Source organism: Manis pentadactyla, chromosome 2 (genome assembly GCF_030020395.1).
Source record: "Manis pentadactyla isolate mManPen7 chromosome 2, mManPen7.hap1, whole genome shotgun sequence".
NCBI classification, from domain to species: Eukaryota; Metazoa; Chordata; class Mammalia; order Pholidota; family Manidae; genus Manis; species Manis pentadactyla.
Window position 1 is genome coordinate 233,867,068 of NC_080020.1, and position 21,632 is coordinate 233,888,699.

Consider the following 21,632-nt stretch of genomic DNA (forward strand, 5'->3'; position numbering starts at 1 on the left):
GCATGCCTGGAGCCCCACTCCCCAGGGTCAGCACCCACCCCCGCACTGCAGGATTTCCCTCGGACCCTGTGAGGTGCTATTTGCAGGACTGAGTGTGCCCACACGGCCAGTATGTTCCCTTGGCTAGACCTTGAGCTCCTGCAAGAGGCATTTCTTCTGTTCCCAGGGCCGCATGTGGGGTGGGTGTCCCTCTGGTGCCCAGACAAGGGACGATGGCAGCCCCCAGGATGGCTGGGCCCACTCTGTCTTTCTCCCCACATCCCACTTCTGTCCCATCAGCCTGGTCGTGCGAGCCCTGTGCGTGCCCTGTGCGTGCCCTGCGCGGGCCAGCCGGGTTCCCGGAGTGATGCTATGGGGCTGAACGAGTGCTCGACACACGTGGTGCAGGTGGAGGGTGGTGATCTGTCTGGTGACCCACCAGAGCGGGCGAAGGCCACGCCAGGCTAAGGGACTAGGGCCCTGCGGGACCCACACGCTGGTGCTGACTCGCAAGCGGGGAGAGTGTCGTGGGGACACCAAGGAAGGAGCAGTTTCCTGGGACCTGGGGACCAAACTCATCAGAGACATCTTCAGGGGAGAGGCGACCCCTGAGACCGTCGTCGGGGGGACGGGCCGATGTCACCGGGAGCAAGCTGGGTGGGGAGCCCGCAGGCCGGGGTCCGCCTGGGGAGCACGGGCGGGCCTGTGGCTGGAGGGGACGGCAGCGCAAGGGCAGGGCCCAGAGGCCGCCCATGCCGGGGTCCCCGGAGAGGCTCCCCTGGGGGTGGGCCTCGGCCTCGCGGCAGCTCTGGGCTGAGCAGACTCCTCGGTCTGAGGAAGAAAAGGGGGAGTTTCAGGAAAGTCTGTCTGTCAGCTGGACTGTGATTGTGCACTTGTGATTTTAAGTGAGGAAACGTGGATGAGGCCCGTGCGCGGGGAGCCCGCTGGGAGCCTGCGGCCCGTCTCTCCAGGCTCACGGCTCGAGTCCTCCTCTTCCTTGTTTCAGCTTTGGGCTGGGGCCTCCCTCCCCTGAGCACAGGCAGTGCGCACGGGCGTGGGCGAGGCTCCCGGGCTGTTGTTTCAATGGAATAGAACATGTATTTTAGTTTTTAAAATTGAAGAGGCAGAAAAGCCTGGGAGAGTCGTCCTAGTTAAATTAAGGGACTGGGGGGCTCGGCACCGTGGTGGGGGTGGGGGTGGGGTAAGGTCCTCGTGATTCCTACAGCACCGCGGTAGGTGGGGTGGGGGTGGGGAGGGGTGGGGGTGGGGTCCTCGTGAATCCTGCGTGGACCTCCTCCAGGGCCTCCTCTTTCATCTGTGGGGTCCCCAGCCTGCCCAGCACGAACCACACTGGTCTCCCTGCCCACCCCCTCCCTGCCTCAGGCCAGCCTTCGCTTGTCAGGGAGCTGCCCTCTGTGAGGCACCCGCCCCAGGGTGCCCGGTCCCCGCTGGAGCTCAGGGTGGGATGCCCAGCAGCCGGTGGCGAGCAGGATGGCGCCCAGCAGCATGCCCAGCACTGTGCCGTGTGCCTTTGTGGGTGGTTTTATTTCTGCCTCACGGGATGTGCAGTTGGTACTGCCCTGGGCTCTGTTTCAGCAGAGCCGAGGGTGCCCAGGGGCACCTTTGGGGCACCCTCCAGACGCCCCACAGTCCCGGATCCTGCTCTGAGGTGGGAGGAGCCTGCCGCCCCTGACTGCCGGGAGAGCCCCGGCAGAGGGAGGCCGGCCGTGGGGCTCACGGTCTGTGGTTATTTCTCAAAGAGAGTGGGGAAGGTGGATGCACCCTTTCCCATCCACTTTAAAATACCTGCCATCTGTCTGCCTGTCCTTCCATCTGGGTGAGAGGCGCTGTGGGCCAGGGACACTCAGGCACCCAGCAAGCCCTCAGGTCTGGGTCCTGGGTGACACAGGGAGGGCCCAGTGGCACACGGGCGTGAACAGGCCCTGACTCACTCGCTGTGGCAGTTGCTCACGGGAGCCCAGGGGCGCGGTTTGTCCCGCTGCTTCTGGGGGGGTAGTGGTGCTACCAGGGCATCTGCTCACCTGCCCTCCAGGAGGAGCTGGGGCTCCTCCGCCCTAGGGGTGCGGCTGCTGCTCTGGCCTGGCTCTGTGGCCCCGCTGTCCTGCACTTCACGGGGCCCCGCACGGCTCAGCGGTGTGGGCTGGGACCCCAGGCAGGTGGGTCCCCAGGCACTGATCTTCCCTCTAAAGGGCGATGAGACAGTTCCTATTTTGGGGACATTTTTCACAATAAATCCAATCAGGTTTTGCAATTTGAAGTCCCTGGGAGTGTGGCTATGGGCTGGCTTGGCAGACGAGAGTGGAGTAAATCACCAGAACGGATGACATTTTTCCAGATGGAAACAGGCAGAAGGTCTGGCCAGGAAGAAGGATTAAGGGTCTGGCTCAGCAAGGTTTGCAGGCAGCGGAGAAGGCTGCTGACTCCACAGTCAGGGGGCCAGGGTCAGAGAGCGCCTTGGCAATCGATGAGGGGTGCTCGTGGAGTGGGGTGCTCGGTAAGTTCCTCTCACGTACAGGATTCATCCTGTATGTTCATTTATTCATGCCACGTGGCGTTTCTCTAAGGATTCACTTTAGCTTATGGGAAACGCACAACACAGAACAGTGTGGTATAAATAAATGATAAAGTACCAGGTCTGCAGAAGGTAAGCGAGGAAGCGGCAGAGGTCAGAGGGCCAGTGCAGGAATCGTGTCCTGTTATGCTCATTAGTGCACAGTGACAAACGCGGGTGCGGCATTGACCATGTACTGGGCGCTCTTCCAAGCACTTGACACGCACGCTGTCATTGGGGCCCCCATGTTGTCCCTGGGGTGATATCGTTAACGTCTGCAGGGGAGGCACAGAGGCAAAGCTGCCCACCAGCAGTGGGGGTGCCAGGGTTTCCGTGCAGGGGTCTGACCCCAGGGTCTACACCACCTTCCAGGAAAAGCCCCTGGGGGCAGAGGGTAGCTTCATCACCGAGTCCTGCCCTGTCCAGCTAAGTGACCCACATGAAAGAGCCCTACATGCGTGAGTGAAGGAGCCCAGGCCCTCCTTGGAATCAGGGTGGATGTGTTTGGAGTGGTATCACTGAGATGGCACCACCAAGGAGAGCGTCTACTCATCCAGGGCCTGCTGTTCAACACGCCTCCCCGTCAGCCCTGGCGGTGTGGACAGCCAGTCTCCTTTTACAGGTGGGAGACTGGGGCTCTCGGAGGTCAGGGAACCTGCTCTGGGTCATGTAGCTGCTCAGTGGCACAGCTGGGGATCGAGCACATGGCCGTGACGTTCATCTCCGGGGGGCTCCTGGGCCTGAGGCTGTGTGAAGGAGCCTGTCCTCGGGAGAAAAGGGCCCCGGTGGGGAGGTGGTGCCGGGCACCAATGTGGTGGGCCAGCGTGGGGCCTGTTCCCAAGTGCCCAAGCCATCCCCCACCGGGGGGCAGAGCCTACACTGCTCCCTGTGAGGCTGGGCTGGGTGTGGCCTCTGGGACCCACAGGGAGGGCTGGGACGGTGCCGTGCCCGTTGGGGCCTCAGTCCTGGAGGCTGGTGGCCTTGCCTTTGCTCTTGGTTATGGTCCTGGCTGCCATGCGAGAGGTCTGCCTGTTGCCTGGAGAGGACAGCACATGGAGAGAGCAGAGACAGGAGGCCACCTGGGAGGATGCTGCATGGACGCCCGGGGGAGAGGCACTGGGTCACGGCATGGGCGGGCCCTGGAAGGAGCCTCTTTGGCTTGAGGATCGCACTGTAAAGTGGAAAACACTCCTTCCTGGATTTGTTTACTGTCGTTTAATTTTGGTGATGCTCTACAAGGGAAAAAATTGCATGTGCAAATGGTCCTGTTGAGAACGCATGGATTCACAGCAGGAGCCAGGTCTGCTGAGAGGGCCTCCCTGGTGTGCCCAGCGCTGGGTGGTCTGCCAGTGGGGTGGCCAGGCGGCCGATGGGGGATCTGCTGGCGGCTGCTGTGCAGGCGGAGGAGACAGCCGCGGGTGCCGGATTCAGGCTGCCTCGGCCCGGCCCCCGCCAGCCCCCCGCCAGGACCCCGCCGATTCCTAGTGGTCAGAGCCGACGAGGGCCCGTCTGGAAGGTGAGACTCTTTGAAGGACAAGAAGCTCACAGTTCTTGAGCCGGTGACTCAGATTTGTTAGGAAATTCCAGATCAAGCTTTCCAGGGGTCCAGGATTTTTTTTTTTTAACTTTTGTGCCGTTAGCTCATCATCATCCCAGGTGCTCTGGAGACCTGCCCCGTGGGCAGCTGCATCCGGCACTGGCCCAGCTCCTTGCAGGATCTTGGCCAGGAGCGCAGTCAGCCCCGTGAGATGTGTGCATCCCTCCTCCACCCCAGCAGCGGGCAGGCCCTCCCTGGGCCCTGAGCACTGGCGGGCATGGCTCTTGGGGAGCAGCAGGGGGCCCCTCACGTGTGACCTTGAATGCAGCTTTACCACTTGGAGCCGGATAATTAATGCTCAATTTCTTCATCTGTAAAATGGGATAATGATAACTACAACATGGGCTGTTTAAACTTCTGGGGTTTAAATGAGATTGAGTCAATTCCCGTAAAGCCCTTAGTACTACACCTGCCGTATGACAAATGCTCTGAAACCTTCCGTCTGGCGTGTTACGGTTATGAATGTCCCAGCCTGCTTTTGCTAGAACGATCTGCGCTTGATGTGCACGATGTTGGAAAGGTGGTCCTACATCTAAATCTTCTAGCATTGACCTTGTCAGAGAAAATTCATGCTAAAAAGAGATAAAGAGGGAAATGAAATCTGCTGACACTGCGCCCCTTGACATTTTTGTGAGCATATCTGCACGGGGGGATCCAGACCTCGCCATTTCCCTCGTTTCAACCCATGGCGTAATTCTGGCTGTAACTTTCTTTTAGTCTCTCAGGAAGGATGCATGTCACATGACAGCCAAAAGGGAAAGAGGGGGAATTACCAGTGAGGAAAGGGGGACAGAAGTCAGTGATCACCAGGCCGACCCGGCTCCGCCTCCTGATGCGGGTCTGAAGCAAAATGGGCTCTTCAAGCCTCGCTGTCCCGTGCGTGCTGTGGGGTGGCCATCCCCTCCTTTTGGGTGGAGATCACTGTCCCCTGAGGTAAGGCCGGTGTGTGCGGCGCCCAAAGCCGGAGGGTGCGGCAGCTCCCGCCGCATCCTGGAGCTGCCCTGTGGCCTTCCTTCTGGCCCCTGTGCCTGGCCCAGTGTCACCCACACCTGCTCCTTCTGCTGCTTCTGGACACCCAGAGAGCCCCTCCTGCCTGACCAAGGGGCCCCGGTGGGGAGGGGCACAGATGTGTGTGCAAGCCCAGCCTGGGGTGGTTGGTCACCAAGGGGAATCAAATCACCTAAGTCTCCATCTCCATGCAGCTGAGACCTGGGAGTCCAGATTTTGTTTAAAAATGATGATTAGATATAATAAAACTGCTGCTTTTCAGGATGGGTTGTGTTTTTGTTAAGGCTTCACTGAGGAAAACTACAGAGAAAAAAGAAGTATGGCGTGTAGCTTGACTTGTGTTTGGTAACTTACTCTGATTTAGTTCCCAAGAAACACTGGGACAGAAGCCGAGGAAGGATTCCCCAGTGGCTATTAATGAGTTTTTGCAGCCATAGCTGCCTGATGGTGTAGAAGGGCCTCCTCACACCCGTCTGCCTCACGTGTGAGGGGCCGCCCGGAGGTGATGGGCACAGATGAGGTGAGGCCGAGTGCGCCTGGACCTGGTTCCCTCGTGGGCTGCCTCAGCCTGAGCCCTGCATTCAGGTTGCTTTTAAATACAGCATTATTGAGGTAGAGTTTGCATTCTAGAAAGTTCACCTATATTGAGTGTGCAGTTCAATGAATTTGAGTTGTTTACAGGGCTGTTCGACCGACCCACCATCTAATTCCAGCACTGCCATCACGGCACTTACACCGCTCCCCCTGACCCGACCCCCCACGATTACTGATCTACTCTGTCTCTGTATACTCCCCCTTTATCTTTCCTGACATGTAATATAAATGAAATCACACAATTTGTCTTTTCTTGCCTGACTTCCTTGGCATAATGTTTTTGAAGTTCATCCATGTTGTGACATATATCAGCATTTTGTTCCTTTTTGTTGTCAAATAATACTCCATTACGTGACTACACTGTACCTGATGCATATTTGAGTGGCTTCCCCATGGGGTATCGTGGATATGCTCCTAGAGTTTGCAGCCAGGTGGCTGTGTGGACACGTTTGCATGCCTGCTGGGTGTGCCGGGAAGTGGAATGCTGGCCACACAGGAACTACGTGCTCAGTGATCTAAGAAACTGCCAGAGTGTTTTCTGCAGTGGCCGCACCGTTTGCATTGCTGCCGGTGGGCTGGCCGGGCCGGTTTCTAACCTCCTCGCCAGCCCTTGCTGTTCCATTCTCTGGATGGCGGCCATCCTAGCCAGTGTGCAGAGGTTCCTCGCCGTGTTCTGGACCTGCACCTCCGTAGCAGCCAGTAGCTCTCCCTGTGCCTGCTGGCCACTGTGTGGAAGAATCAGTCAGATTTCTTTATTAACAGTTCCATGAACAGGGTGCCCTTCACACCTGCCGTGCTGGCATTCCCCACCACTCTGTGAGCAGAAGAAAGGCCACCAGCCCTTGTGAGCTGCCGGCTCACAGCAGCTGCCGGCCGGGTGGGATCTCAGGTGAGCCCCATCTGGAAGCTGGCATTGGTGGCATCGTGGCTGGGGGTGCCACTGCCCGGTTGTGTGCAGATGGCAGCAGTGGGCAGGGCGTGCAGCTATACCTGCCCACAAAATGGTGACCCCCCCCCGATACGCATCCTGTGGTTTTCTTTGGAGGTCTGCACGGTGGTGTGGGTCTGTGCCAATCTGTACCCCCATCGCTGTGTGTCCGGAGGCCTGGTTCCTCTTTAGCTCCACAGAAGACCTGGATTTCTTTTTGGTCTTTGTTTTTTGAGTATTTTCATCACAGTAAAATATGTACAATAAAATCTATTCTCTTAATATCTTTGGAGGCACGCCTCGTGGCATGAAGTGCACCCACACTGTTGTACAGCCTCACTGCCCTCCGGCTCCATGACTCTTGATCTTGTAAAACTGAAGCTCTGGCCCCTTAACCCTAAGTCCTCAGTGCCCAGCCCCCGTCTGCTGGCTGTTGCTGGGAATTTGACGACCCCAGGGACCATGTGTGAGCCGGATCAATCAGTATTTTCCTCCCTGTGACAGGCTTATATCCACTCAATGTCATGTCCTTAAGGTTCACCTGTGTTGTAGCAGGTATCAGAACTCCCTTCCTTTTTTAAGGCTGAGTAGTATTCCTTGTATGGATAGAGCACATTCTACTCCTTCATTAGTTGATGGGCACTCGGGCTGCTTTTACCTTTTCACTATTGGTAACAATGCTGCTGTGAACATAGGTGCAAATCTCTCTTCAAAACCCTGCTGTCAGTTCTTTGAGTGCACACCCAGAGTGTGCTTGCTGGACCTTATGCTAGTCCTGTTTAGTTTTTGAGGTGCTTCTATACTGCTTTCCACAGTGGCTGCACCATTTTGCATTCCCACGAGCTGTGCACCAGAGATCCAGGCCTGGTGTTCTTTGCTAGAGTGGAATTAAAAGTCAAAACAGGCCACATCCCAGGACATAAGGTGTCCGGGATCCATGGTCTGAGGTCAGCTATGTGAGCTCAAGGGCCCTGCAGAGGACCCCAGAGCTCACAGGGGCAAGGGGCCTTCTTGCTGCTGTCGATAGGCTGATGAGCTGGGTTCCCTGGGGATGCAGAGATCAAGCCTGGCAGTGCCCTGCACATTGGTGCCTGGCCCTCTCTGGTCCCGTTACCCTATGGTGAAGTTTGGCCCACTGTGCATGGCAGACCCCCGTCCTTCCTGGCAGAATGCTGGCCGACTGCCCCACAGTGCCCTCTGAGCCTCCTCCCAGGCCTCCCACTCACCCTGTGGTGCAACCACATGCTGCCCTCCAGCATTCCAGCTGGGGAGGCCCAAGGGGGTTGGAGGATGAATGGCTTTTGTGGGGTGTGTGATGTGTGCAAGATGAGATGGGTTAGTGGGGTTGAAACCAGAAGCACAGGGTCTGCTCCACACCCCGTTTCACAGCCCAGGACAAGGGGCCACCAGCCCAGGCAGCCTGAGCACATCCCGCTGCCTGGGCAGGAAGGCCAGCTGGGGCCCGTGAGATGCCAGGTGAGGCCCTGGGACCCTTGCCAAGGATGTGGCATCTGGGGCACAGAGCATCTTGCATTTGGAAGGAAAGGAGGGTTCAAATAGCCGTTGGCTGCTGGGAACCAGGTCCATCCCTAATCCTAGTAAGGAGGACACACACGTACCAGCCAGCACCTTCCCGGGCCCGGCGGGGTGGGGGGCTCCCCTCAGACAGCCTGACACACTAGACTCCTCATTTACCTCAGCAGTAAACAGTGCCATGAAACAGATAAAAGCCTATGGATCCTAGTGGGGGAATTTCACATTTTTTTTCTCCAAATAATGTGGGTATGATGGGGCCTCTTGCCTGACACCTCTGAGCAAACCAGACTGAGTCTGGGGTGTCCCATGGGCTGTGTGTGCCATGTGCACTGAATGTGACAGAGAGGACAGGGTTTAAGGGACAGAGCATATTTTCATTTGACCGTGTTCTTTTTTCCATTTTACTGTTTTCACAAATCCCCATGACCCTGTTCCAGTCCAGGCTGCATCTGGGCTGCTAACAAAACCAGGAGCCTGTTTGGGCCTCTCTGCCTCCGTGGTGCCGGGAGGCAGAGACACGGAGCTCCCGGGTGCCTCCTCCACCGGTTCCACCAGCGGAAGGCCACACGCTGCCTTGTGCCTGTGGGCCCAGCACTGGGCTCCTGCCACGCTAGTCGCCCCTCACCTGTAACCCCAGGGAATTGCTGACTTTCCGAGGCATAGTTTCTAAGTATGGGAATCAAGGAAAACAGAGAACAGAAGGGTAGGGAGCCAAGGAGTGGGCTGCACTTCTTCAAGGTGTGCAGATTACTGGGTCTCCCGCTGACGTCTCTGGCTCAGCACAGACTGAAGAGAGTCGTCTGTGTGCCCTGAACAGGCCTCCAGGTGCTGACAGGTCCTGCAGCTCCGCATCTGACCTTCTGCAAAGATTCCCCTTTATTCGGGTTATTGATTCTTTAATGGCATCTAACGATGATATAAGGAAGTTGCTGGCTCAGAGCTTCAGGGCTATTGATCACTTGTGAAAGAGCAAACCAGACCCCGGACCCGGGCGTCACTACCGATCTGGCCAGGCCCCTGCCCTCCCTGGGCCCCTCCCAGGGCCGCCACCTTCCAGCCATGACCCCACCTCAGGGTCCCGCCCTCCCAGCCCCTTCCCCCGCCCCCCGCCCAGTCCACCTCTGCCTCATCTCACACTCGGGGGCGTGTGTGTGTCCGGTCTCTGCCTGCTTCCCGCTCCCGTCCCGTGTGGCTCTCTGGGCCGGAACAATCCCTCACCCTCTTCGTCTGTCAGAACCCCTACCTGTGCTCTCTAGACACATCTCAAATACCACTTGAAATGTCAAATAACGGAGTGATCTTTAAAAACATAAATCAGATCATGTCATTCTTGTGCTAAAACCTTCGGTGGTTTGGGTTGTGTGTTGGACGCTGGCTGAGGTGGCCGTGGTCCCCAGGCCCCGGCTCGTCCTGCCTGGGGGCCAGCCGCTCGCTGTCCCTCTGCTGGGATGCCCTCCGGTTCTCCGTGTGCCCCATCTGCGCAGCCAGGTCTGAGTTTCTGCACCTCTGTCTGGGGAGCAGCCCTGCCTTCCCCGCGGCCAGCTGCCTTGGGGGGAAGGCAGGATGGTGTCCAGACCCAAGACAGGAGGCTGCCCGGATCCATGGAAGCCTCGGGAAATGGAGTTGCGAGTTCTCAGAAGTGGAAAGGGGGTCGGGGGGAGTCAGAGGCTGCGAGAGGGACTCCGCGTGCCTCGCAGCCCAGAGGATGGGGAAGGGGCCGCGAACCCCGGAAGGGAACAGCCTTCGTCTGTGCCCCACCAGGGGAGCCCACCGGGCCCAGCCTGCCGGGCCTTTGCTGTGTGCGTGCTGAGTTCTCAGGCAGCACTGGGAAACCCTACAGTCCCCGTGAACCTCCAACCGCATCACCTTCTGTCTCCTCCTGGTCCTGCCATCTTCTGCATAAGGCACTGTTTGCTCTCGAAGTGTCTGCCTCCCAGGCCTCCCAGCACCCCAGGCACCTGTCACCTGGGCAGGTTCCCTCTAATCAATGCAGGAGAGAGGGCTTCTTACCGAGCCATAATATTTTATTTGTGTGACGAAACTCATTTGTTAACATACAAATGCATATGACTTGTTAATTCTCTTTATGGCATCCAAAATAAATGGACTAATAAATGAAAAAAAATCTTTTATTTTTGGTCAAAACCTGTGTCTCCATTTTTGGTTCCGAGATGCAGTCCCCTCATCCAGGGGCCAGTTTGTAAGCTTCCTTATGTCAGGAAAGAGGGCCCAGCAGACCAGGTCAGCCCTAGGACCCGGCTCCTGTCCTGTGTCCCCGGATGAGGCCCTCTCATGCTCCCGGTGCGGTCCTGCTTCTGCGGCATGCGTGGAGGGTCCTAGCCTGGAGACTGTGGCTCAGGCTCGGTGGCCTTAACTTCTCTGGATTCCCTTCATTGCTTCCTGAGGCCTGCTTCTCCCGGGCTGGGCTCACTGTCTGTCTGCTTGAGGCTGCTGGGAAATGCTGTCAGGGGTGGAGGGATGTCTGCTGTCTGGGTCTCCACGGGATTAAGGCAGGCAGACGGTCTGGAATTTAGGGGCGAAGACATTGCCACCCGGAATAGAGCGATCGTTCTTCCTGGGAAATGCTTCCTGTCAGGTAAACACCAGCAAATCAAAATCCAATTCTGCAGAGGGATGGTTTTGCCTTCAAAAGATGAAATTTCGAAAGCCAAGAAACAATGTGGAGAAAACCCAAATATAGTTGTTCTGCAAGCGTGCCTATTTTCGGTGTGTTCTGCTCCATGTGAGCACAGCAGGAGGCGGTGACACGGGCGCAGTGGCAGGTGTCAGGCCCCAAGTGTCCATCTGGTTGCGGGTGTTCCAGTGTTGGGCACAAACTCCCCAAGCGCAGCAGCGCCCGTGTGCCAGGCCTGTGTCTCTGGCGTGTCCTGACTCGGCGGTGGCACCGCCTGGGAGCTCTGCTCTGCTGAGAGGACGCCTGCTGGGGTGCTCAGCTTCCTCCATGTAGTTGGACCTGCTGAGCAGTGGCCACGTGCCCCCCGCTGTCACCGTGTCACCAAGCAGCTCTCGTCTGACTGCTGCCCTGAGCTCAGACCAGATCCAGGGCTGCCTTTAGTCACCTTTATCATCAGCGAATCTCCCTCCGTTTCAAATAAATCACACCCGGGACAGCAGTGCACAGATGGGGGCCCTTATTTCCTTTCCCTGGCTGATAACAACAGACAATTGATTTCCTGTCCAAAGCTGGATACTCCAGTGAAATTAAAACACTCATATCTCTAGGAAAATAAAATTGTAATCTCACTCAACCCCATCTCCAGCATGAATCAAGCGTTTTATGTTTCTGGTGCTCTTGAAACCTGAGCAGCCTTTTCATTTCCTCTCTGCCTGTTATAGCCCACGCTCCTGCATCTCAGGTGGGACCCTCACAAGCTCTGTGTATGACCTGCTCGTCCTGCCCTCTGACCTGTGCACCCTCCCCTCTGACCTGCATGTCCTGCCCTCTCTGACCTGCATGCCTGCCCCCCTGACCCTACCACCCTCCCCTCTGACCTGCATGTCCTACCCTCTCTGACCTGCATGCCCTCCCCTGACCTGAACACCCTCCCCTCTGACCTGCACACCCTCCTGTCTCTAACCTGCATGCCCAGCCCTCTGACCTGCCTCACCTCCTTACTGAGAGGAGTCAGTACATCACTGTGGGCTCCCTCTGCCCATTTACAGACGAAGGGCTTCAGGAAGTTCACATAACTCGGTCAAGCCAGGATCTTCAGGTGTCAGGTGGATAAGGCAGGAGGGGCTCCTTGTCCGAATCTTTTGAGGACACGCTGATGTCCACCTGCCTCCTTCCCTCGGTGGCTGAGAATCCACACTGCCTGCAGCCAGGGCCTGGCCTCTATCGTCCCACTGCGCAGCGCCACCATGCGGTCCCAGGCCCTCCCTGGCTCCTGTGGCAGCAGTGAATGGGTGTGCCCTCCGTGCACACTCCTGAGCCTCGCTGGGCCCACCTTCCAGACAGTTGGGTGGGGCGGAGGCTCTGCCTCCTGGAGAGGGCGTGGTGGGGGGCGGAGGGGGTGGCAAGCCTGGAGCCCTAGCCGCACTGGGCCGGCCACCTCCAAGGCCTGGGCTCTGATTGGGGCAGGCCCAGGCCGGATGTGGGGCCCCCTCTGGGAAGTCGCTGGCATGTGGAGCTGTCTCCTTCTCTGAGGTGGGGCTGTGGCCTGGCAGCGTGTGCCCGTGTTCTCTGCTCCTGTCCTGGGTCACCAGCTGGGCTGTTCTGCGGACACAGATGGCCACAGGCCATGGGGGTGCAGGGCAGGGTCTGGGGGGCCAGGAGGGGGCTGTGGAAGGCGCCAGAAGCAAGCCTGTCCCGCCCTTTGTTTGCCCGGTGATGGGCTTTGTGGCAGTTACTGCTGTTTAGTCATTTTTAAAAGTCCTTCAGGCCCTCGCCAAGGGCATGCCTGCCTTCACAGCCCTGGGCTGACGGCATCTACCCAGCCTCCCCTGGATTGTGTGGGGGTCTGCCTGCCCTTGGGGTCAGCGTCCTGGGATAAATCACAGTGGCACTGGATCGATCGCCAAGGCTGGGCCGACTCATTCCAGAGCCTGAATTCACGTTGTGCCATTTGTTTCTCTTGTCGCAATTCTTTCAAAGGAATGTGGTGTCAGAATTTTAGTGCCTCATATTTCCTGCAAGCGGTGGCAGGAAGTGCACCGTGCTGTCTTCCAGGGCCCCTGCTGCTCCGCTGGACACCCCGGGTCCTGCGCTCCCCGCCGGAGCAGCAGCTGCGTGCGGAGCGGCGGACGGCCCCGCGGGGCGGGTGAGCGTGCATCTGTGCTCAGGCCTGCGCCCATTTGGGACAGGACACACGCTCTGGGGTTCATGAGGTCACTGTCACTGTGATGAGGAGACTCTGTTCCTTAGGAACGATTTTTACTGGTCTCCGTTGGAGCCGTTTTAGTTCTGCCGGCAGCGCTGTCCGGAGGGCCCCGTGGATGAGGGTTGAGAACATAGGAGAGCCCCGTCTTATGCCAGACATTGAGTTCTGCCCCGACCTGTGCCTCTTCACCTTAGGTTTGTAGAGACGCCATGTCCTGTTGTATCTGACCCAAAACGTAAACTGAGCTTGGCTTGTTGAGGGCTTCTGACTAGGAATCTCTGCCTCTCCCGATTTTCCGGAGCTCTGCATTCACCGTCTGTTCCTCCTTCCCTCTCCCGCCCCCCCACCCCGCCTCTCTCTGGTCTCTTGCCCTCTCTGTCTCCCTCTCTGTCTCTGTCTTGCCCCCTCTCAGGTTAGAAACACGTTCTTCCCCCCAAGATCATGTATCTATCTGGAACTCCTACCAGTTGCTTAATGATTATGTGTGGTGACTTTGTGTGCCATCTGCCCCTAAGCAGGTGTGCAGTACAAGCATGCGCGGGTCTCAGTCACTGCCAGCCCAGGTGACTAATTTCCTAACACAGTTTTCTTCCTCCTTGACACTGCCTCCTGTAGACCTCAGTGTGTGCCAGGTCCTCTCTGAAGGGCTTTGCGTATATTAACTTAATCCTCATAACAGACCAATGGTTCTCATTTTACTGAGGAAGAAATTGAAGGAAAGAGAAGCTAAATAATTTGCTCAGGGTCACACAGTGGCTCAGAGGTGGAAGCAGGGTTCCAACCAGGCACCCGATGGTAGTCTGGGCTCTTGATCACTGCGGGCTGCCCCCCAACTTTGAGAGCCAAGCTGTGTGGTGTGCTAACCGCTCAGACACATCTGGGCCTGTTGCCAGCCTCTGTTTTGTTCCCACAATCCAGTGTGTGTTTGCCCAAGAGCCTCACCTATTAATTTCCTGCAGCTTTATTTCAACACAAAGTGTCCTCTGTGCAGCTGTTATTATCCTGTCAAAAATTCCCTTGCTTTCTCTTACTTTTCATTATTCTAGATGGCTTTTGTAATCAATTCTACATAAATAATTCTACTGAAATTGTGATTGAGTTGTATCAAATTCATGAACTAGTTTAGTGAGGGTGTGTATCTTCTCACACTGATCTCCTGCTGCAGAATAGGTTAGACTCACCCACTGCCTCCAATCTGTCCTTACGGGGACTCTCTTGGGCTTGTGGCTTCAATCATTCGAGCCCAGCATACTCTGAGTAAGGTTGATTTCTAGATGTTCTATTACTCTTGTGAGTAGGACTCTTCCCCCACTTTTGCCCTAACTGTTAAAGCTGGCCTGTAGGAAAACGATTGCTTTTTATGTTCATATTAATAGAGTTTTAAACATTTGTGTATTTTCAGATTACTTTCATTTTTCTCAGGTAGGCAATCATATCATATTATGTTTGAATCATGTCATTTCCCAATAATTTTATTGCTTCCCCCCCCCCCTTTTTCTCATTTTGTTGTGGGATTGGGAAAATGCTGGCACAGGGAGCTGCCCTGTCTGTCTTTCCCACGTCAGGGAGAACGCCACCCCTTTTGGGCACTGCCCTTAGCAGCGTGGTTGAGTGGATATTTGTACTCATGTTAAGAAACTATTCTTTTTTCTTCGTTTATTAAGTAGCTTGTGCAAATGTCTTTCCAGTGTCTGTCAGCATGGTCGCATTGCTTTTCTCTGTTGGTTTATCGTCCCGAGGAGTAGATGTCTTAATGTCCTAGGAAGCTTACTTTGTTCCCCTGGGTGCACAGCGATCCTGGCTCTAAGGTGCCTCACAGTGTTTCGTATTTAATGTTTGCATCTGTGCTCGTAAAAAGGACAGTCCCTTCTGTTCCCTTTTCAACCTGCCCCTTCTCAGGTCTCCAGGATATGCCAACTTTAGTCTTCCCGATTGAAACTGAGGAAATCGTTCTCTTTTCTTTCATCTCTTCTTCTACCTCCTGTGTGTTCTTTTTGTATATTAAATGTTTTCACTTCCAAGAATTACACATGACATGTGAATCTAAGAACAATTGTTCAGATTTGCTTGATGACATGGCTTTAATACCCTTTGCCAATCTTTTATGCCATGGCTTCCCCGTTTTTGAGGGAGTTTTCCTTTACCTCTCTGCTGATGACATGGCCTACATTCCTGAGAGTTCTGCAGCCTTAGCTGGGTATAGAATTTTGGTGTCATAAACTCTCCTTTTAATGCTAAAGTCTTTGCTTCATGTTGTGTGATATTTACTGTTGTGGAAGGGAAATTGAGGCCAGGTCAATGCTTATTTGTAGAAAGAAACCTAGTTTCTACTGGGTTTTTGAAGGAAACTTTATCAGCAAAATTAAAAGATTTCACCAGGTTTTGACTTGGGTATTAGAATCTCACCATTGATTTTAACTGGCGGGTGGAATGTCTGTTGACTGTCCAGATGTGTGTCTGTTTATTTATGTATTTCCAGGATGTTTCCCCTGTGTCGCTGCCAGGCTGTGCTGCTTCTCTCCCGAGGATTCCGATTTCTTCTGGGTGTGTCTTTACATTGTGTCTCCCTCCTCATTGAGTTTGGCTGTTAGTTCGTTTTTCCAACATTCTGGTTGAGCTTCCAAAGCCTCCTTTCCACATCATTTATTTGATTTTCCTGTAGAGTAATTTGTATCTGGTAATGCTTAGGGAGGTATTTTTAATTTTTCTGATTCATTGCCTTAAATTCTTTCCTTAAATAAGCCTATTCTTATTTTCTATCAATTTTGTATCTTATTAACTCATATGTCTTTCAATTCCTATTTTCTAGAGTCCACACTTTCTTTTATTTAAATGAGAGCTTTATTGAGATATAATTCACATTAGATTTATCATATTCATTATCATAACATTCCCCCTTGTAAAGTGCACGATTTGGTGTTTTTTTAAAATTTTTAGTATATTCACAGAGTTGCACAACCATACTAAAAAAATCAGAGCATTTTGTCACCTGAAAAGGAAGCACTGTGCCCGTGGGCCACCTTCCCCTCCCCCTTTCCCCGACCTCCAGCTCCTGGCGGCCATTAAGCTACTTTCTGTCTCTATGAACATTTCATACAAACGGAATCATGTAATACATGGCTTCTGCAGATGATTTCTCTCATAGCAGTATCTTCTAGCTGCAGCATGTACCCATTCGTTCCTTTCATTGCTGACTAATATTCCATGGCAGGGATGGACCACATCTGGTTTATACACTCATCAGTGCTGGGCATGCTGCCTGTCCTCACCTTTTGGTCATTGTAAATAATGCTGCCAGGAATGTGTATGCACTGTGCACACTATGTGAATAAAGGTTTGCCATTCTCTTGGGTATACCCCCAGCAGTGAAACTGCTGCTTACACGGTAACTTATGTTTAACATAGTGAGGAACTGCAAAAATATTTTCCAAAGGTACTGACCATTCCACATTCCCACCAGCAACCTATGAGGATCCAGTTTCTCCACATCCTCACTAACACCTGTTATTGTCTGTCTGTTTTAGTTTTAGCCATCCTCGTGGGTATGGAGTTATCTCATTGTGGTTCTGATTTGCGTTTCTTTAATGTCCAGTGATGTTGAACATCTTTCCATATGCTATTGATCCTTTGCATATCTTCTTTGGGGAAATGTGCATTCAATTCCTTTGCTCATTTTTTGGTTGGGTTATTATGTTTTTGTCTTCAAGTTGTTGAGTTGTAAAAGTTCTTTGTATGTTCTGTGTACTAGACCTTTATCAGATACATGACTTGCAAACATTCCTTAAATCCCACAGGCTGTCTTTTCACTTTCTGAATAGTGTCTTGTGGCACAAAAGTTTTTAATGAAGTCCAATTTATCAGTTTTTTAAGATCATTTACTCCTTTGGTAACATATCTAAGAAATCATTTCTCTATACAAGGTCATGAAGATTAACTCCTTTAATTTTTTACTAGGAATTTTATAGTTTTAGTTCTAACATTTAGATCTATGATATACTTTGAGTTCAATTTTGTACGTGACGTGAGCAGGGGGCCCGCCCACTGCCCATCAGGGGCAGTCCGGCCACATCAGCACCGCTTGGGGAAGCGCCGTGCCTCCCTCGGTGAACTGCCCTGGCTCTTTTGCCATCAATTGACCATAAATGTAAAGATTTATTCCTGGATCCTCAATTCTATTCCATTGATCTGTATGTCTATTTTCATGCCATTATAAAATGTCCTATTCATTTCTATAACAAATTTTTAATGGTATCTTTCATCTCATACAAGCATAACCACTCCAGCTTGCTTTTGGTTATTGTTTGTGTATGGCGTTTAGGTTTTACTATATCTTGAAGATCTTAATTAAGATTTTTCACGTTTTACAGCTGCATATTACTCCATTTATGGCTATATCATAATTTATTTATGGAAGTTTTTTACTTGAAATCTTGAAATTCCACCCGAGTGTAGATAAATATGGATCCTTTCTTTGACTTTCTGGTACTTTGTAGACTCGTTCCAAAGTCTCATGCTTTTCTTCAACCCCTGAAAGTTTTGCTCTATTATTTGTGGGGTATTTACCACCACTCTTTTTTCTCTTTATGTAATTCATATTTCAAAATACTCTGGATTGATATTTTTATGTTGTGACTTTTCCCTCTTATTTTCTCTTTCTCTTTTTGCTTTATGTTTTGGATTTTTCCTATATTTCTGTTCTGGAAAGTTCATTCAGCCTTCAGCCACATAATAGTGTTCTATTTTTTATGTCTTCTATTGAATTCTTGACTTCGGCATTTAAATTTTCATGTCCTATTGCTCATTTTTCAGAGCAGCCCATTCCTATAAAATGGATGCAATACCATGTTTAATTTCTTTTGTGAAATAAATGTTTCTAAAACAGTTATCTACTCTTTTTTAAATGATCCTTTCTCTTCTCCTGCAGGGAGAAACTTGTTCACCTGAGTTTCTGTCTTTCTTGCTATTGGTTTTCTTCAAATATCACACGATCCTCGGTTGTGTTTTTCTATTTATAAGTGAAAAGCTAGACTCGTGACCATGGGTGTCTCTCCTGGGTTTCTGCTTCGCTTTCTCATGTGTTTCCCTGACAGCCTTTCTCCCGCTGGGTGGTGGGAGGCTGATGGCAGCCGCTGTGATGAGGGTGGGGTAGGTCGATCAGGGGAACACAGGGCCTGAATGAATGCTGCACCCTGGTATTTAAAGAGTCTGCCCCTGAACCCGGCCTCTCACTTATCTTACAGGAAGATCGGATCCACCCAGTCCCTCTCTGGGGCAGCATAGTCCTCATAGAGACCCATGTCTTCAGGGCTGATTTCTCTGGCTCTCTGGTTTTATCCTGGAGCAACCTGCTGCCGCCAAGGATGCCGAGGCAGGACACGGTGGTTGCGGGACTGCACAGACGTCCCTTTGATGAGCTGCCGGACTGTAGCCCAGTTGCTGCTGCAGCTCGTCTGCCAGCTGGAGGCCCTGCCACCTGGTGGGAGGAAGGGTTTCCACTGTCAGGGCCGCCACTTCCTCTGCCCCAGCTTCTCTGCCAGTGTGACCCCCTCCAGGTCCTGTCTTCTGGACAGCCGTCCGGATGCCTGGCTGTCCTGGCTCCTGTTCCTATTTCTCAGCTCTGTGTAGAGTCATGTGCTTTGGTGAATTCTTATCATGCAGTCGCATTTTGGGAGTGAACAAGGGAAATGTACGTGCTGGCTCTGCTTTCTGCAGAGAACACAGTGGACTGAAGGTTCCTGGGAGAAACCAAACGAGGCATGTGGAGCACAGGGGTGGCTCAGACTTTGATGCAGCTGAGGTGGTTGATCAGCAGGCAAGTCATTTAGTGTGGGCCCTGTGGGGAGGGGAGGGGAGGGCCCATAGGCAGAATCCACTCCTGCCCTGCGTGGAAGCAGGTTGCCTCTCGTGGTTCACCTGGTTTCTTACTTCTTTGATTTCTTTTATGAAGGCTTTTGCTTTGATGAAGGAATTATTCTGCTTAACTGGCAAAATAGTTACTGGATCCCAACTAATATGGGCCCTCACATTTTCCTCTGAAAATATGGGAGGCAAATTAGTTAATTATTGTTGTTGAATCAATACACTATGTAGGTTTTTGGTTTATAACTTAATCGTACTGTTTTAGATAACTTCCAATCTTTAACTGGATCTATTTGAATAAACTTAGTGTTCTTTGTGAGTATTAGCCAAAGGAAGATTAAAAAGTAAGCTGGAGAGTTTAGTAGCTTTGTAACAATAGCATAAAATGTGGAATAATGAACTGTAAATGTGTCTAATTACATAAATAATGCATTTGTGTAATTGTCAAGTAAGGGGGTGTGCTAATGAATCAATTATTTTTAATTGTAGGATGCTTGATTGTTTCAGAAATATAATTGATTGTAATCAAGAATCAATTAAATGTTGATAGTAATTATGTTTATCAAGCTTAAATACATGACATCATTACACCATAACTGCTTCAGGAAGAAGAGACTAGAATGAGGTTATTATACGTGAAGGAGAAATAGCTCCTGTTCATGCTGGCAGCGCGGCAGTGGCGGGACCGCAGTGATGAGCAGAAAGGGAAGAGCCTTCTTCAAGGCTGATCAGCCAAGGCTGATGAAGGCAAACTCCTCCAGCTGTGAGCTCATCACGTCCCTGTAGCTAAGCAGGTTTCTGCCTGTGGGGGTGTCTGGATCAGAGACTTTTAGGATAAAAACCACAGGTGTACTGTAGGTGTGGGCGTGGCCAGGTCCTCACCAGCACTGTTCTTGATGGAAACTGCTGTGTGATCCCAGGATTGTTTAGGCTCGTTTGAAGTGTGTGTCTTGGGCATGCTTGGGGCCAGTCTTGGGCATGCTGCTCTGACAAGTTGGCTTGAGGTGCTCGGTCCTGCTAAATTCACGGCAGGTTGTCTAAACATTATAGAAATGAATGTTACTATGTGAGAAGGTGTTGAATTTAATGTCCATTAATTGTAAGTACTATCCCTCTATGTCTGGTTCATATTTGTATTCCTAGCACCTGCCCCATAGTAGGTACTTCACAAATATTAAATGAGTAATAAAAGAATTGTTCACAATTCATTAGCCAATTAGGATGTGGCTACTAGTTGGCTGCTTTTGTCCTCAGGCTGCCGTTGCTGGCCGACCGCGCTCCCCCACTTCTCCATCCGTCCACAGGCAGAGACGTGCTTAGCTCTGGGGATGCAGTGAGCTCACCGTTGGGGGGAGTTCGCATCTCACTGAGCCCCTGCTGTGTGCCCAGAGCTGTCCAGAGGTTTAGGACCTGTTGTTTAACAAGTTGAGATAATCCTTACCCTCATGGAACTCATAGTAAATACAGGGATGCAGGTAAGGGCACAAATCATTGCACTATGATGTGACCTGAGCTCGTGGGGCGACACAGAGGCCGCAGGACCTGTCCACGTCTGCGCGGATGGTGAGTGGTGACTCGCAGCGCTCGGCGGGGGAGCCCTCACGGCGCTCTCTCTCAGCAGCGGTTCTCATTCACCGGGCTGGGCGCTGAAGAGCTGCTGTCCATCTGGATGTGTCCTTCAGCTCTGGAAAATTTTCTTGTGTTATTTTTTTGATGACTTTTCTCTGCTTTTTCCTCTCTTTCTGGTGTCGCTACCTTTTTTATGTTGGATCTCCTGGGCTGATCCTCTGATCCTCTTGTCTTTTCATTCCCATTTTTCACCCTTTTGTTGTGTTCTACTTTGTAATTCAAACTTATTGTTGTATTTTTGATGTGTGTTATTGTACTTTTTAGTTTCCAAGCGTTTGTTTCCTTGTTCTTTCTGAGTGTTCTTTTCTCATAGCATACGGGTCTCATTTCATTTAAGTTCATTCTCTGTTCCTTTCTTTGTGAGAAAATTTATTATAGTTTATTCTTACATATTTCCTATGTTATGTTCCTTTTCTGTCTTTCTGAGTTGCTTTTTTCACCCGCTTGTTCTGGGCTTGTTTTGTTTGTTTCATGTTAGAAGTTTCCCTCAAATATCTGGTGATATTTGACTATCCTGCTCATATTTATGAATGGCTGATGAAACCTGATGGCAGCTTTGTATGCATGGCTAAGGCTTGGTGGTGGCTCTGCCCCAAGGGGTTGGCTGGGGAGCCAGTGGTTTTGTCATGGAACCCCCTCTGCCCAGGTGGGCAGACCTTCCTCCGAGGAAGGCTCTGCAGTGCTCCACCAGGTTCTGTCCTCGATGTTAGCATTCTGGTAGTGAAGGGCAGGGGAGCTGCTGACAGGGCCCAGTCAGCAGCTCCCACCCCTTCTCCCTTCTGACCCCCCTTTGGAAAATGAGTTTGAGCGCAGCAGCTGTCCATGCTGAGTGAGGGTTGGCGGGAGTCCTGGAGGCTCAGGGCAGGGCAGAGGGGACCACGGAGGGGGTGGCCCGGCCTGAGCAGGACCACCTCCTGCTGATGCCTGCCTTGTGCATAGCAGGGAGCCCATGGTGACAAGTGCCAGCACTGAGGCCCCTCAAGATTTAGGGAGTGGCCACTGCCAGAAGCCAGAAGCTTCTCTCTCCGGTGGCAGCCTGGGGGTCAGCTTCTCTTCTGGGTATCAGCATCTGCAGATGAGGGAGTGGGT